The sequence below is a fragment of the Triturus cristatus genome, chromosome 5_2, assembly GCF_964204655.1.
Source record: "Triturus cristatus chromosome 5_2, aTriCri1.1, whole genome shotgun sequence".
Taxonomy (NCBI): Eukaryota; Metazoa; Chordata; class Amphibia; order Caudata; family Salamandridae; genus Triturus; species Triturus cristatus.
Genome location: NC_140588.1, coordinates 653,618,722 through 653,636,248, shown reverse-complemented (window position 1 = coordinate 653,636,248; position 17,527 = coordinate 653,618,722).

Below are 17,527 nucleotides of genomic sequence, written 5' to 3'. Positions count from 1 at the left end.
AAGATGTCCCTATTGTTGAGTTGTTTAGAACAAACAGAAACGTTCGAACATTTATTTGCATTGAGATGCAAATAAATGGTAAACACCATCGGCACTGCAGCAAAATTCAACCGTATTATGTGATGTTAACCCAATTTTATAAAGCGCACTCCCTCCTGAAATTCTGTTAGCACTAAATTTGGGTTACACAAAAATGAGTACATGGAAACAATGTAAAATGGTGAGAAAAGGATTTAGGGGCATATCAACAAGCAGGCGAAAAAAAATTATCGCCGCTTTTGCGTCCGTTTTCGGCCGAAAAGCGGTGATAATTTTATCACCTAATCAGCAAGGTCATGCTAACGCGTGAAACCTTGCTTTAGCGTCAGGATTCCTAACACCCAGCTTTGCATCTCTAATGAGATGCAAAGTGGGTGTTCCTGACCTGGCATGACAGGAGAAATGTCGCTAAGCGACATTTCTCCTATCAGCAAGCCTAACGCTATGAAGCATAGCGTCAGGAAAAGTAGCGATAACCCCTGTTATCGCTACTTTCCTTACGCCTGCTTCAGGACTGACCTAGCCATGATATCCTATGGAAGGTGGATATCATGCCTAAGTTTGTGAGTCTCTATCAACTAGCTAACGTGAGATTATCACTGGGTTTTCAGCGATAATCTCACGTTAGCCAGTTAGCACTAGGATTTTTATCGCTGATGAGATAAGCGTTGCTAATAGCACGCTATCTCAGCGATAAAAATCGGTGCTAGCCGGCGATAATTATCCGAGCGCTAAGTGCGCTCAGCGATAATTATCGCCGGTTGTTGTTGATATGCCCCTTAGATTGTTTTCCTAAAATGGAGGTGGTAAGAGATGTGTCTAAGATCAGAAGGCAAATCATTTGAAATCCAGGGAGCCATGACCAAGAAGGCCCGACTCCTAAAAGCGTTGGCACAACCTAGGAAGGAGGAAAGGTGAGGCCTTGACAGAATGCATTTGTTTAAGCGATTAGCAGTGAATCAAGGAACTGTAGAGAAAATGGAAGGATGGAGGGAGCAGAGAGTTCGAAAACTGGCATGGCCTCAATGGCGTGTCAATCCAATGCTGCCATTAGCAGAGTGGTACCGCAGAAACAGGGTGCAACTACCACTTAGTGAGCCGCTTCATTCTGGAGTGGCTGCCGCTATTAATCAAAGATGACTTAATGCCATTACAGTAATTGAGTCTAGAGCTGATTAGCCCCAAGTAACCTCATGTCAGCTGGCTTCAAAGAGCCGGTGGAGCATAGGAGAGATATTCCTCATATAGAAGTACAGCAAGAAGTAACTGCTATAATGTCACTGTGCGTCTGCAGAGACGGCTCAAATGTAACCACAGGACTGTGCATTGGAGGAAGGAGCACAGTCCACAGTAAAGGGGTCCCGGGACAATGGAACCAAAGAGAAGAATCACCACGGGGAATAAGAATGTCCTTTTTGTCTGTTTACATCGTGTACCGTTCGGGGTCCACACACCCTCACGGTGCTGTAAGGAAACATTGTCAGGGGTATGATTGCTCAAGTTGAATGAAAGTTGAATATGGTCCACTTATGGTATACGAATTAAAAAAGGGTGTATGAATTTGCACAGCTTATTGTCTGATGTAGATGTAGATATAGTAGGGCAATGTCAGGGAGCTCTGAGATACCTGGCAGATGGCCTCAGCGGCAGGGTAAGTATGCACACCAAAGACTACTCTTTGAACACTCTCAGCGAGATAGCAAAGCAATCAGTTGAGCTCTGTACCTGAGACACCTGCATTGTTGAGTTCATTATTTCGAAGCTTATAGTCAACAATTTCAAATGCAAAAGAAAGTTAGCAAAATCAGTGCACTGATGCCATCACCTTAAGCATCCGACTGCAGACCACCCAGAGTGGCAGTGGTCACTACCTCTGTACAGCGGTTCAGATGGAAATTCCACCTGGACATCATACAGTAATTCAGGGTTTTCAAGGACAGAGCACAAAAGTCCAGCTACATGAGATTCCCCAAGTTTGGAAACTGCAAGAAAGCACCTGAAGCAGTAACTTGATAGTAGACGGCCATTGTTTGACCTATGTTCCCACTTCAAATGTCAAACAATTATTAAGTCATTGGGGACAATCTGCCGGTTTTTGTCAAAACATGTCCCCTTTTCAGCTGTTTCTTATTTCCAACACAGCCTGTCATGCTTTACAGCTGCATGTGCTCTGGTTGAAAGCTTAGGTAGAGCCCTGAATCCCTTAACTGCGGAAGCCTGTCTCATCCATGATGGCCATCTGTACAAATCTGACTAGGCTGATGATGTGTGACCACTGATCACTGCAAGGGTGTTGCTTGTTGCCACCTCTGTGGCAGCCTAAAAAGATACGGAACAGCATATAAAAACTTGAAGAGGCAATCCTGCAGACAATGTACAATGGTGTGGTATTTGTTGAGATTACCAAGGGATTGTCATAGGAGAGTCTATTTACATTTACCACTCACCACTCCTGCTGTCATTTCCTGAATATTTTGAACACAAGTTATTATTTCCCCCCTCATTAAGAAGTGGTATAATCACAGTCGCTTTTTATGTAATGACATCCAAAAGTACAATTTAGAGAGCTGTGTTGGAGACTTCAGTACGTATATGTAGAGGTGAAGATACAGGCCATTCCCTTTTTCTTAGGCCTCCGATTGTGCTGGTGTGTTTGTGACCATGGTGCAAGGGTGCCTATATTAGGTCTAGGCAGACAATTGTGCGCTAGCATAGGGGGAAAGGACAGAAATGCACCATATGTCATTAATACGGTGCATTCTTGCCCTTTCACATTGGTGTAGGGCAGTGCAGCACGAGGATTTGTGGTGCTGCCCTACGCCAATTCCTCCTAAATTAGATCCTAGAGGGCTTATTTACAAGCCCCTTGCGCCACCCTTATGTCACTTTTCACATTTTAAAAATGAGTTAAAAGTGGCGCAAGGGACTTGTAAATCTGCCCCTAAGTGTTAATCCTGCGAGTGGTTCTGTAGTAGCCATATCAAACGGTAAAATATCCTTCTGTTTAACAATCTATTGCCCTAGGATGTGGCTTTCCCTCTGCTCAGACTGAGTTCTCCTACACAAGTGGCGAGTGAAAAACACCAGTGAAAAAGTAGATCAATTAATTGGTATTATGCACATTTTTCAAATGGTAAAGTACATTCTTTCACTTAAGTACTTCTAAAAAAATAAAACCATTCATAACTCAGCCTAATAAATTTGGCCCTTGGTCCCAAATCTTAATGTTTATGAGGATTATTCAAATATGAAAGACTGCTCCACGAGCTTTGCCATTTCTGTTAACTCATCTTTTAAGCGTTCAAATACATTATACATTCAGCAAAAAAAATAATATTTCACAGCTCTTATCTTCATTACCCTTTGGTGACCAGTCTGAATCACCTAGGGAACATTATTAAAAAAACATTCACAACACTAATTTGGATCACTGACATAATATCGACTACAAAAATATAGACTTACAAAAATATCGATGCCAAAATATAGAATACCAAAATATCGACTCCCTATCTCCAAACAGGAAAATACAAAAATATAGAATCCAAAATATCGTTGTAAATAATATAGTTAGTCAAAATATCGAATTTTTTAAATGTTTTAAAAGTAATGTAAAATTAATGAAATAATACATATAATTAACTGACACATACTTAAAAATACTTAAATAACATTAAAATGAATAAATAATTAATGTAAGTAAAAAAAAATTTTTATACATATATATTAACGTAATATTTATTAAAAATATTCAATATTTTCTGCGTAGGATAGCGGGCGGGTAAAATTTACTATTACCACTCCAGTAAGTGCAATAGTAGGGAAAGCGTTGGATAGCGGGAGGGTAAAAATTACTATTCCCACTCCAGAGAATGCAACAGTAGGGAAAGCGTTGGATAGCGGGAGAGTAAAAATTACTATTCCCACTCCAAAGAGTGCAACAGTAGAGAAATCGTTGGATAGCGTAGGGGTAAAAATTACTATTCCCACTCCAGAGAGTGCAAACGTAGGGAAAGCATTGGATAGCGGGAGGATAAAATTTACTATTCCCACTCCAGTGAGTGCAACAGTAGGGAAAGCGTTGGATAGCGTAGGGGTAAAAATTACTATTCCCACTCCAGAGAGTGCAACAGTAGGGAAAGCATTGGATAGCGTAGGGATAACAATTACTATTCCCACTCCAGAGAGTGCAACAGTAGGGAAAGCGTTGGATAGCGGGAGGGTAAAATTTACTATTCCCACTCCAGTGAGTGCAACAGTAGGGAAAGCGTTGGATAGCGTAGGGGTAAAAATTACTATTCCCACTCCAGTGAGTGCAACAGTAGGGAAAGCATTGGATAGCGTAGGGGTAAAAATTACTATTCCCCCTCCAGAGAGTGCAACAGTAGGGAAAGCGTTGGATAGCGTAGGGATAAAAATTACTATTCCCACTCCAGAGAGTGCAACAGTAGGGAAAGCGTTGGACAGCGGGAGAGTAAAATTTACTATTCCCACTCCAGTGAGTGCAACAGTAGGGAAAGCGTTGGATAGCGTAGGGGTAAAAATTACTATTCCCACTCCAGTGAGTGCAACAGTAGGGAAAACATTGGATAGCGTAGGGGTAAAAATTACTATTCCCACTCCAGAGAGTGCAACAGTAGGGAAAGCGTTGGATAGCGTAGGGATAAAAATTACTATTCCCACTCCAGAGAGTGCAACAGTAGGGAAAGCGTTGGATAGCGGGAGGGTAACATTTACTATTCCCACTCCAGCGAGTGCAACAGTAGGGAAAGTGTTGCAAAGCAGTAGGGTAAAAATTACTATTCCCACTCAAGTAAGTGCAAAAGTAGGGAAAATAATAAATTAATATTTTGTTAACAATTAATTAATTATTAATACCAAAACAAGTATTACAATTAATTACCAATCACACAAGATTTAATAATTGATTATTTATAAATACCAATATATTTTTGTTTAATTAATTACCTATTAATAATTAATTAACAACCAATTGTTTTTCAATAACAAACATTAATAAATGCTAATAATACCAATTAATCATTAATTAATAATATATTGATTAACGATATACACAAATTATTTAAATAATTAATTTTTTACAATTATATTACTTCTCGCCATATTCCCCTATAAACACACTACCCACTACAAATATTAAATAAATACAATTAATATAATTATCAATTAAACAATTAATACAAATTAATTACCAATTAATACAAATTATTTACCAATTAATAATTAATCAACCACCAATTAATTTTCAATACCAATTAATAATTAACTAATAACAATTAAATTACTTCCCACCCTATTCCCCTATAAACCCACAACCCGCTACAGAAGTAAAACGCTAAATTAAATTAAAGATATATTAATTAACAATATACACACATCAATTAAATAATTAATTATTTACAGTTATATTACTTCCCACCATATTCCCCTATAAACACACTACCCACTACAAATAATAAATAAATACAATTAACATAATTATCAATTAAACAATTAATACAAATTAATTACCAATTAATACTAATTATTTACCAATTAATAATTAATCAACAACCAATTAATTTTCAATACCAATTAATAATTAACTAATAACAATTAAATTACTTCCCACCCTATTCCCCTATAAACCCACAACCCGCTACAGAAGTAAAACGCAAAATTAAATTAAAAATTATTAATAATTCCAATAAATTATTATTTAATGTATTATAATTAAATTACTTCCCACCCTACTCCCCTATAAACCCACAACCCGCTACGGAATTAAATTACACAAAAATATTCTAACATAACATTCATTACTTTAAAAATATTCTAACATACATTACAATATTAATACATACTTTTAACACATATACTAACACTTAAAACACTATAAAAAATTCGATATTTTTAACAACTATATTATGACTGTCGATATTATTTACTTCTATATTATTGCAATCGATATTTCTTACCTGTTTTTCGATATTCTTCACCACTATATTTTGGTAATTCGATATTCTGTCCATTCTATATTTAAAACTCGATATTCTGTCCACTCGATATTTTTTTTTCGATATTATGTCTATTTACCGTTTTTTATAATGCAGATGTGGCAACATGGCACGATTGTTCTTTTTGCAGTGTCATGCTGTTTTTTGTGTTTGTAGATTATGAAAAATAACATTTTTATAAAAGATTGATCTCTCAAAGTGTTATTTTTCATTTGAGAACAAAAAACATAATACATAAAATATATCAATTAATTTAATGTTTCATGTGTTCCTAACGCAAGGATTGAATCTGAAAGAATGTATCGTTAAAGGATACCATCTAATTAATTTCATAGGATTGTGTCCTTGCTCTGAATCTCCATAGCCAAATTAATTGGCAAAAATCTGGACAAGTCCTTGGCGAAGGACCAACAGGAATAAGACATCACTCTCTCCTCATGCTTCTAATACCCACCACTTTGTAGCTGCTAACAAAGCGGTTTTCTGTTGCACCAGTGGTTGCTTTATTATCTTTTGTTTTCACATTGTCCATGGAGATTACATTCGGTCGCTCCATTTTTACAAATTAGTTTGTACTTGTAGGCCCTGATAACGAGTGACTCAGAAAATTTACCAGATTTTCTCCACCACTGAAGTAACTAGGTCTAGTGGTTCTGGTAATTTTGGAGGTGGGGAAAACACATTTGACCCTAACCACCAAAATCACCGTACCTTTACCAGATAGCAGATCACCTTATGGGGGGGGCAGGGACATGGACTTGTATAACAGAGGGCAGGGGCACTAAACTGACCTTTCAAGGCAGGCGTCAGGGGTTGCAGCAGCACAATACACCACACTGGGCAAATTGGATAGCAGTGCAGCACAACAGACCATGGAAAGCAATAGGTAGAAGACAGGGCCATGCACATGGACAACAGAGAGCAGAGGGGAACGAGGCAAGGGCAGTGAGATGACCATACTGGAAAGTCGGGAAGAACAGTTGTAGCATAAAGGACCATGAAGGGAAGGAGGGAGGGGGCAGGGGCATGACAATGGACCGGACAAGGCAGGAGGGAGTGGATAGGAATCTGCAAATGTAAAATAGAGGGCTGGGGGCAAGGGTGCAAGGGGCAGAGCAGGAGCAGCAAGCTGACCATGGAGGGCAGATGGATGGGTACTGGAAGCACAACACACCATGGAAGGCAACAGTGAGACTATTATGGTATACACACAGACAACAGGAGGGAGGGTGGGATTTGCTGTGCACAGCGGCCATGGTTGGAAAGAGGGAGGGGGCAGTGGCATGCACAAAGGACTGTGGGGGACAGAAGAGAGGGGTAGCGGCTGGACACAGATAAAAGAGGGCAGGGGAAGGGGTTTCACAACAGACCACGAAAGACAGGCAGGAGGAGCAGTTGCAGCACAACAGAGCATGGAGGTCAGAAGAAATGGCAGCAAAATTGACCAGAGAGGACAGGAGGGAGGGGATAGGGGCATGGAGCATGAACAGGCAGAGTGGAGGCAGCAGGGACAGGCGACAGCCATCTGATGATGCTAGGCAGGTGGTAGGGGCAGTGGCAGTTCCATGGAATATGGTGGGCGAAAAGGAGGGAGCAGTGGTATGCACTCAGACATTGGAGTGCAAGAGGAAAGGAGAGCAGGGGCAGCAAGCTAAGCACAGAGACTAAGCAGGAGAGCAATGACAGGGCATAGAATTGGGCAACAAAGGGTAGAAAGAGTGGGCATGGACACCAAGCTAAATGGAGAGCAGTGGCAGCACATTGGACCATGCAGGGCAGGAGGGAGGGGGCTGGTGCATGGAATCGAACAACAGAGGGTATAGAGAAGGTGGACGGGCAGCAAGCTATCTGTTTAGGGCAGGCTGGAAGGGCAGTGGCAGAACAACAGCCACACATGGCTGTAATGAGGGAGCAGGACATTGGCTTGGACAATGGATGGAAAGGAGCAGGGGGGGCAGAAGCAGCAAGCTTATGTGGGGCAGCACAATGCCAGGTCAGGCCCTGCGTTAAATCCGCCTACTGTCCATTGCAATGGGCATCTTACTTAACATTTAAAAAAGCATAGAAATTCACTGAAAAAAACAAAGGTTACAGGGACGTCAAAGTTAGGCTCAGATTTTACTCATACAAAACCAGTGAAAATCAGCACATATAGTTACCTGAGTTAACTATAACTCACACCCCCAAAATGCACTGCTTATGACATCACATATTGCATGACTCATAACAAAGTCAGTGAAATCACTGATGACATCAATAATGACATTTCAAATTCTATCACTGAAGAGAGGGAGGCTGAACGGCCATCCCTCCCTGAACCTTTAAAGGACCCGGGATCTTTGGCCAACGACCCCCCCAAGACAGCCAACCCACTCGTGCAGGGCCTACGGCCATGCACTGCAGTGAGCTGGCCATAGACCTGTCCATGCGAACAACCCCCCCGAGTGCAGTCAACTGCACGCTGCGCAGGATCTTCGGCTGTGGCAACCCACCCGACAGGCAGCCAACTCCACACCACATACAGCCTTTGTTGATGCAGTGTAGGGTTGGCCTCAGGGTCCCAGTTACCCCATCCCCAGGACCAAAGTTTATATATTAAAGTCCCCCCGCGCAGCTGATTTTTGTCCCTGGGGCCCACAACCCCCAGGCGCTTTCTTTCAATAGGTGGGTGCCCACCCAGGACATCCTCCAAGACATATTTTGGGGGAGCCCCAGTGCCCCCAAAGCCCCAGCCAGCTCCCCTCATGGTGCCTGGTAGCTAACTCCCTGCCACGCACGGCTGTACATAAACAGGATTGTCTGTCTTTCAGGGGCGTGGCCCTGTGCAGCTTCGGGTCTGCTGCATGTGAGGAGTTGCTTTACGTATGATAATAAAATATTACTTTACGTAAAAAAACTGAAAATTTACTAAAAATACCAAAGGTTTAAATAACGTTTGTTATAGTTAGGTGAAATGTTCAATAACAATGTAACATTTTAAAAGCTAAAATCTCCAGGATTGTACCAGTTATAGTTATCTCAAGAAACTATAGCTCATGCATGTTCTAAGGTAACTATAACCCTCACCCTCGCCATGCACTGCTATTTACCCCGCATATTAAATCACTCATGTTATATTATATTATGTTGACATCTATTGTGTGCTAATCACCCAAGAGGGTACCTAGGCGCTTGGGCAAGGTGTTTAGATGTGTGGTCCCAAGGTGCTTATATGAAGAAACAGGTCTTCAGCCTCTTGCAGAACTCAGTAAGTGAGGAAAAGGCTCTGCTTTATTGACATAGGTCGTTTCAGGTCTAGGAGAATGAGCTTCTTCCAATTTTGCTGTTTCTGTGTTGAGTAGGGTTTTGTATGTGTGCGTGAGAAGTAGGATTGGCTGTGCTTGTAAATCTGGCCACACATGGCATCGTCTATGATATCATTTATAATATATTTGCAACATTTGTAATGAAATTATTGATGCGAAAACTGTGCATGGCAGGGGCGTGAGTTATAGTTACGTTGTCACTGTACATTTCAACTAAAATTTACCTTTGTTTTTGTCAGTGAATATATATATATATATATATATATATATATATATATATATATATATATATATATATATATGGAGAGAGAGAGAGAGAGAGAGAGAGAGAGAGAGAGAGAGAGAGAGACTTGTTTGTAAATGCTGGGCTCAAAAGTATTTGTCCAGGTGTAGCATTTAAACACATATGTCTCTTTCATTAATAACAAAAATGTTAGCAACTACGATGCAAACTCGAACACACACACACAGACATATGTATGTGTATGTGTGTGCGTGTGTGTGTGTGCAAGTGTGCATCCTAGTTACCAATATTTCTGTTATTAATGAAAGAGATATAGGTGCTTAAATGTTACACCTGGACAAATACTTTTGAGCCACACATTTACAAGCAAGTTTTTAGAAAATTAATGTGGCATCTATTCTTACAAAGCAGAACATTGGCAGTCACTTGCTACATGAGCTGCCAATAGCTGCATTTGTGACACAGTGTCACGAACAGTTCATTAATAAAATTGGCTAAATATGATCAATTAAGCAAGCGATGCTACTAATATAATAACAGTCTCTTGAGGAGAATTCACCCTCCAGATGGAAAATAAATGAACCAACATCCAAGCCTTCGCTTTTTTCGAGGATGAAAAGTGGAGCTGCAAGTAAGTTTCTAAATTGTTGGATGCGCGCTACTAGACATACAACATAAATCAATACTTCTACGTTGAATTACATCAACTATTTCTTCCCTTTTGTGTGGGATGAGACTCTTTTGTTACTGCTTCTCGATATCTTTCATTTCAGTGTTTGTATCTTTAAAAAGTTGTAGCTCGCTAATGCAGAAATAAACATTTCATTTTTGTTCTATATATGTGTTCATAGTGTAAAAAAGAATACAACTACATTTTATTTCTGAAGCTCGCTGCACTCTTTTATTTTACAAAACATCATAAAAAGATGAGTAACTTCTGCTGTGAAATACAAGTTTCTGTACACTAAACTGTGATTACAGTTTCGATCAGCGTTGTAGCATGTCTATTCTGGTGCTAAAAACAATGCTCCATGTCTTAATGTAAGACACCAAATGGAACTACCCGCACAGTGTATTCAACATTGTTTTTTGCGCTCAATGGCAAATAAAATGTGCATGAGTGATGAAGTTCAGACATATTAGTTTATGCAGCTACATTACGGGGAATAGAAAATTCACCAAAACAGAAAATTGAGGATTGCATCTGTGAATGAATCTATTGCAATAGAAGAAATCTATTGTAATTAGGCAAAGGAATTCCACAATCAAGATAAAAACAAAGATGTACTTAAAGATTAACTACAGTAGAAAAATACAGCTTCAATATATATCCCGAAGAATATATCAGAAAGGAAACTGCCCTCTCCAAGAATATATATGGCAAGGATGCACAGGGGTGGCCCTGCGTAATTGCGGAGGAGCTCGCCCAACAGCCCATGCCAGCAGATGATATAAATAATGACAATAACACAGTTATTGGCATTTTATTTATGGTGTCTGTCTGAGTCCCACAATAACTATAGGGCGGGCTGGGGCTGGGCATTTCAGGGAGGAGGAGAAGAGTGCACTCATAAGTGCGCATGCGTGCTTGGCCGGCCATCCTATGCTGGCCAAACACATATGCCCATTTATGTTTCTCCAACTCGGCTCTGTTACACAGCAGGATTGAATAAAAGGCACAGGCTCCAAAGCAACATCTGAGTGGCAAACCAGGCAGTTCAGACCAATCCTGGAGCTGCTCTCATGTGAGAGTTGCAAAAACAACAGTTGATGGACAGAATGCAGAACAGTCATACATTCACTCCAATACAGAGATCTGGGCCTAAATTCATCGTTTTTTTGCTCACCATGCCATTCAAGTTTGAACCCAGCCACATGCAAATCAGTCTTGACCCTGTGCCTCATGGGAACAGTCCAGCCCGAACTGCCAAGCCAGGTCCTCCCTGGACTGGAAACAAGCATCCTAGGACCGTTTTTGGGATTTCACCCCTTTTCAGCCAGGATAGCTTGATTCCAGTGGCATGGAGAGAACGGGACCCACGTCTGGGCATTCCCTTCCCACTCGGGGTGACAAATGCAAAAACAACAGTTGATGGACAGAATGCAGAACAATGTCATACATTCATCCCAATACAGAGATCTGGGCCTAAATTCATAGTTTTTTTGCTTACCATGCCATTCCAGTTTGAACCCAGCCATATGCAAATCAGTCTTGATCATGTGCCTAATGGGTCAGTCCAGACCAAACTGCCAAGCCAGGTCCTCCAGGGACTGGAAACAAGCATCCTAGGACTGGTTTCAGGGTTTCACCCCTCTTCAGCCAGGATAGCTTGATTCCAGTGGCATGGAGAGCACGGAACCCACGTCTGGGCATTCCCGTCCCACCCAGGGTGACAAATGTAAAAACAGTTGATGGACAGAATGCAGAACAATGTCATACATTCACCCCAGTACAGAGATCTGGGCCTAAATCCATTGGTTTTTTGCTCACCATGCCATTCCAGTTTGAACCCACCCATATGCAAATCAGTCTTAACCCTGTGCCTCATGGGAACAGTCCAGCCCGAAATGCCAAGCCAGGCCCTCCCTGGACTGGAAACAAGCATCCTAGGACCGGTTTCGGGGTTTCACCCCTCTTCAGCCATGATAGCTTGATTCCAGTGGCATGGAGAGCACGGGACCCACGTCCGGGCATTCCCCATCCCACTCGGCTGACAAATGCAAAAACAACAGATGATGGACAGAATGCAGAACAATGTCATACATTCACCCCAATACAGAGATCTGGGCTTAAATCCATCGTTTTTTTGCTCACCATGCCATTCCAGTTTGAACCCAGCCATATGCAAATCAGCCTTGACCCTGTGCCTCATGGGAACAGTCCAGCCCGAACTGCCAAGCCAAGTCCTCCCTGGACTGTAATCAAGCCTCCTAGAACCGGTTTTGGGGTTTCACTCCTCTTCAGCCAGGATAGCTTGATTCCAGTGGCATGGAGAGCATGGACCCACGTCTGGGCATTCCCGTCCCACTCGGGGTGACAAATGCAAAAACAACAGTTGATGGACAGAATGCAGAACAATGTCATACATTAACCCCAGTACAGAGATCTGGGCCTAAATCCATCGTTTTTTTGCTCACTATGCCATTCCATTTTGAACCCAGCCATATGCAAATCAGTCTTGACCCTGTGTCTCATGGGAACAGTCCAGCCCAAACTGCAAAGCCAGGTCCTCCCTGGACTGGAAAAAAGCATCCTAGGACCGGTTTCGTATATATATATATATTATCTACTGGCAGTCGCCAGTAGATAGTTATAGTTAGGACCGTGTTTCCATAGGAAATCTAAAAATTCTATTTTGAATAACTTTGGCGCCGGTTGACAAATCTTCGCGAAATTTTCAAAACTAATGGGGCGCTCCGCTCAGCTCCTACCCTGAAAGTCTCGGGGGGATTCGTCAAGCGGGGACCGAGAAAAAAGGGGTGTCCCAAAACACGTTTTCCCCATGCATTTTCCCATAGGACCTTTAGTCGAAGGTACAGCCCGAACGGCTGAACAGAATTACTTGAAATTTGGCAGAGAGGTAGTCCTCAGGTCAGGGATGTGCCTTTTGCATATATGGAGTCAATCTGTTCAGTAGTTCCAGAGAAAATTGCAGTAAAGAGCACATGCATATCTATAGCCGCGAACCGTGCGCGCACCGTGCGCGCAGCCTAACGTGCGTGAGCGTAATTCTGATTGGTTGTTACATGTCAGTCAACGTTCGAATCGGTCGAAATCAGGAAGTGTCGGACGCCGTTTTGTTTGTTTTCAGTGCGAGAGTGGAAAAGGAAGGTGGCGAACGTGAAAAGGGGGCAGGGTAGAGAGTTCCTGACCCCCTAGCCTTTGTCAGGGGGTCCCTGAAGGACCCCGAAGGCAGAAAAAAACATTTTAATTTTTTAAAAAAAAAAAAATAATCATTTTTAATACGTAGTTTATTGAAAAATAAATATACAAAAAAAATAATAATGCATACATAACTTAGCATTTAAAAAACCATACAAATTCACTGAAAAAACCATAGGTTTCACACACGTTATAGTTAGGAATTAGCATTTAAAAAACCTTGCAAATTCACTTAAAACACCATAGGTTTCACACGTTATAGTTAGGTGGATATTTCACTCGTAAAAAACCAATGAAATTCCCCCGTTATAGTTAGTTCAGATATCTATAACTCGCGCGACCGCCACTTTATCACAAGGATGATGTCATCAGTGATGTCAAGAGTGATGCCACTGACCATGTCATGAGTGATGTAATATGTGACGTCATGAGCAGAGGATTGCGGGTGCGCGAGTTATAGTCATCTGAACTAACTATAACGGGGGAATTTCATTGGTTTTTTACGAGTGAAATATCCACCTAACTATAACATGTGTGAAACCTATGGTTTTTTAAGTGAATATATATATGTATGACTCAGATGAAATGTGTGAATATATTTACCTTTGCTGTTTATTCCTTTAGTTAGTGGAGTTGGGCAGAGGATGAATTGGAGTGGTTAACGCTTAAATGAGTCTGTAGTTGTACGTGTGTATATTATCGAGTGAGGTGCCCACACTTCTAGTATGATGCTGTACAAAAATGCATGGTCTGTTGATTTTCAGAACCTTTCTGAATAATAGGAGAGGAGGAAAGGTGTTCCATAGGTCAGAACTAACGACTGGAATGCCCACTCCTCCCTACTTTTAATTCTTGAGGACAACTTTTTGTTTGGTTTTGTTTTGTTGGAACTGAGAGTTTGTTACTGTTTATACTTCAGGTTTTCAACTATGGTAAGCTCTGCCAGTGGAATTCCAAGTTTTGTATTTCAATTTTTCAGTAACTGGAAGCTTCTAAAGTGAGAGGTGACCACTTTTCTAAGGTTGACATATCTAAAGGGACTAGTTGCCGCATGATGTACCTTTTAGAGTTCTCCTGTTCGGCAAGCCTGGTTGCCCAATATAAGCTTGTTCTAAAATCTAGCTGAGAAAGGAGAAAGCAAATTCTGGGCTTCCGATTTACATTGTGTGCAAGGTAGTGGAGGATTTGGCGTAAAGTGTGTTGTTGATAGACACACCTTTGGAATACTTTCTTGACATAGGTTTGTAAGGAGAGTTCTGGGGGCATGATTACCCCACAGTGTTTTAGAATATTGAGGATGTCGGGAATAGTAGAAGCCAAAGCCAAGTGGCCCAAAGTAATACTACGATCGGTCAGCAAGGGCAGATGATGATGTATGTTTTGTGTTGGTTAAGTTTGCTGGATTTTGAAGTGTAAATTAATTGGGGCTTCAGGAAATAGCTTGGTCTGCAAGACCTTTGATATATATGCCCCTCTCCATATCTTTTGAGTTGGAGAAGACCGTAGTTAGCTTATAGTAACAGCCCTAAAATCAAATGCGCATTGCTAGCTCCAATGTGGCCAGTGGCTTCCATTCAGAAAGAGCAGAGTAGAAGAGCAAAAGAGAAGGACCCTTTAAGGATTTCTTTGCCTCTGCCATAAACCTGTACATGGTACTTTTATTCAGAAATATTTTATTGAGGTGGCACTATCAGTTAGACTTTTTTCTGTGCTCTTTGTGAGACCAATCAGTTGGTATACAAACAAATGAAGAATTCCTTTGTTTATTGTTTGGATTGGGAGGAGTCTTGGGGAAGAGGACGCCTTCAGAGTAAAGATGCACTCCATTTATTTTATTTTAATATTTCCACTGGCCCTCTGAAAGACATCTCAGGTTTGAAAGCAGAAATTACAGGAATTTAGTGACAACATTCTAAGAAAATGCCTCTTTTCAGCAAAATCACCCCCTTTTTTTTGATTGATGCTGATGTGTTTTATTGACTGTGACAAGGGCCCTGCTACCCAGACCCTATTGTATGTGCTCTGACCCCATAGCATGTCAAAATTGCATATACTCGTGATTAACCCAATAACTTTGCCTATAAGTCGCTAGTGTTTGGCACTATGTGCTCCCAGGGACTGTAAGTTCACTGTAAGTTAAAAGTCATTAGTGAACTGCAGCATGTGTTATGCCACCACTCAAGTGACAGTAGAAAACATGACTGCACCCCTGTCACCATTAACCTGGTTGGGCAGGTTTAAACTGAAAATTGAACCTGTCAAATAGCCCCTTTTGACAGGCCTCCTTTTAAATATTAATAAGTTACCCCTAAGTAGGCCTTAAATGCCCATAAGGCAGGGTGCATGCTATTTAAAAGAAGTACGTACAAAAGTTGAATGTTAAACATGCCCTCACAGGAACAAAGCATAAAAGATATTTGTAATGTTGTAGCAAGGTTAGCTGTTCAATCGGAAAGCATTATGATACTTTATTAAAGTCAATAAAATTATCTCCTGCTTGGAACCAGATAAAAAGTAAATTGTTGGACTTTTCAGAATATTTATTACAAATACAATTAATTGGTTAAGTCAAATTTGTAGCAAATATTTTGTACAAGGTACTTTTAACAATGTACCTGCCTAAAGCCTCTATTTATTGAGCTTCCAACTGTTACCCAGGAGCTGACTAGCTCGCTGATTTGAAGTGAATTGGTTCCCAGAGCTGAGACAAGGGGCTTGGGTGTGGGGAGGTGTCCTGTTCCTTTGGCAGAATGATCTCCAGGGCAGTGCCCAGGAACTCAGTTATCTTCAAAGACACCTGCCCTGTCACAGGCAGATTTAGTTCACACCTGGACTACCCCCTCTATTGTCATTTTAGCCAACCAGACACCACTTCCAGTTTGACTGAGCCAAGGGGAGGGTTTACTCATTTGCCTGGCCACACCTTTAAGTTGGACACAGGAGCTCGTCACAAGGGAGAGAAGGTTTTTCCATGTTTGAATTAGGTAGGGAGAAGCACTGTGGAATTGTTTGCTGTACGGCACATTGGAACTGCTGCAGAAGTGATTGGGTCACCCCTGGGACATTTTTAAGTTTTGACCACGGAGAGTTTCAGGAGTCACCTCTACCCACAGACTAGTGCAAGGAATAAATATGGAACCCTTTTGGCACCCTGCTGAGAGCCCTACTGGAACTGTGGAAGACTGCTGGAGTGCTTTCTGGCATTTCAAAATATGCTTCAATCTCGGAGGAGACTAAAGGGCTCCACTGGCTACCTGTCAGAAAACGAGTTCTGTTTAAGGCTCTGTGTGTGGTCCATAAGACACTTCATGGAAATGGGCCTTATCACCTGATTCAGTGCTTCCGCAGGTATGTACCTATAAGATCTTTGCGTTCTTCGGAAGCAAAATTTGTTTCTGTACCCTTTGTAAAGAAACGCTAATTGGGGTGGCAGAAGTTTTTTGGTTGGTGCAACCAATGCTTGGAATGACCTTCCTCTGTCTCTCAGATCCATGACAAAGCTCCTGGATTTAGGAAGGCCTTGAAATCATGGTTGTTCAATGCCTAATTATTAGTTGGACCCTTTCCGTACTTGGGCCTGCAGTATGACATCAATCATAGCGCCAGGACACCTTCGGGTAGCATTGCGCTCTATAAATGTCATTAAAAAAAAGAAGGACTGCACCTGCTGTTGTGTCCTATGAGGAGAACCTCTGAGGGCTGGACCGGCTCCCACTTGAACTCATATTGAGACCTCAAGAGTCACTTGCCTGACCTCCTGCTAAGCTACAGGGACACAAAAGCTGCAAGAAGCCCACTTTTTTTAAGGAGCCCAGCTGACTAGTTTCAGCTGGATCTCCTCTGATCCATGCTGGTGGCTTCTGTGGAGTGGGTCTTGACCCACAAGTGCTTTTTCTGAGGTCCTGGAACTCTTGGCAGGTGTTAGAGTGTACTTTGCCAGCCAAACCCAAAAATCTGGGAGTTCTTCAAGGATTTCTGCCTGGAGAAAAGAGAAAAGACTGGGACTGACCACCCAAGCCGATCTGTGTGGATCACTAGT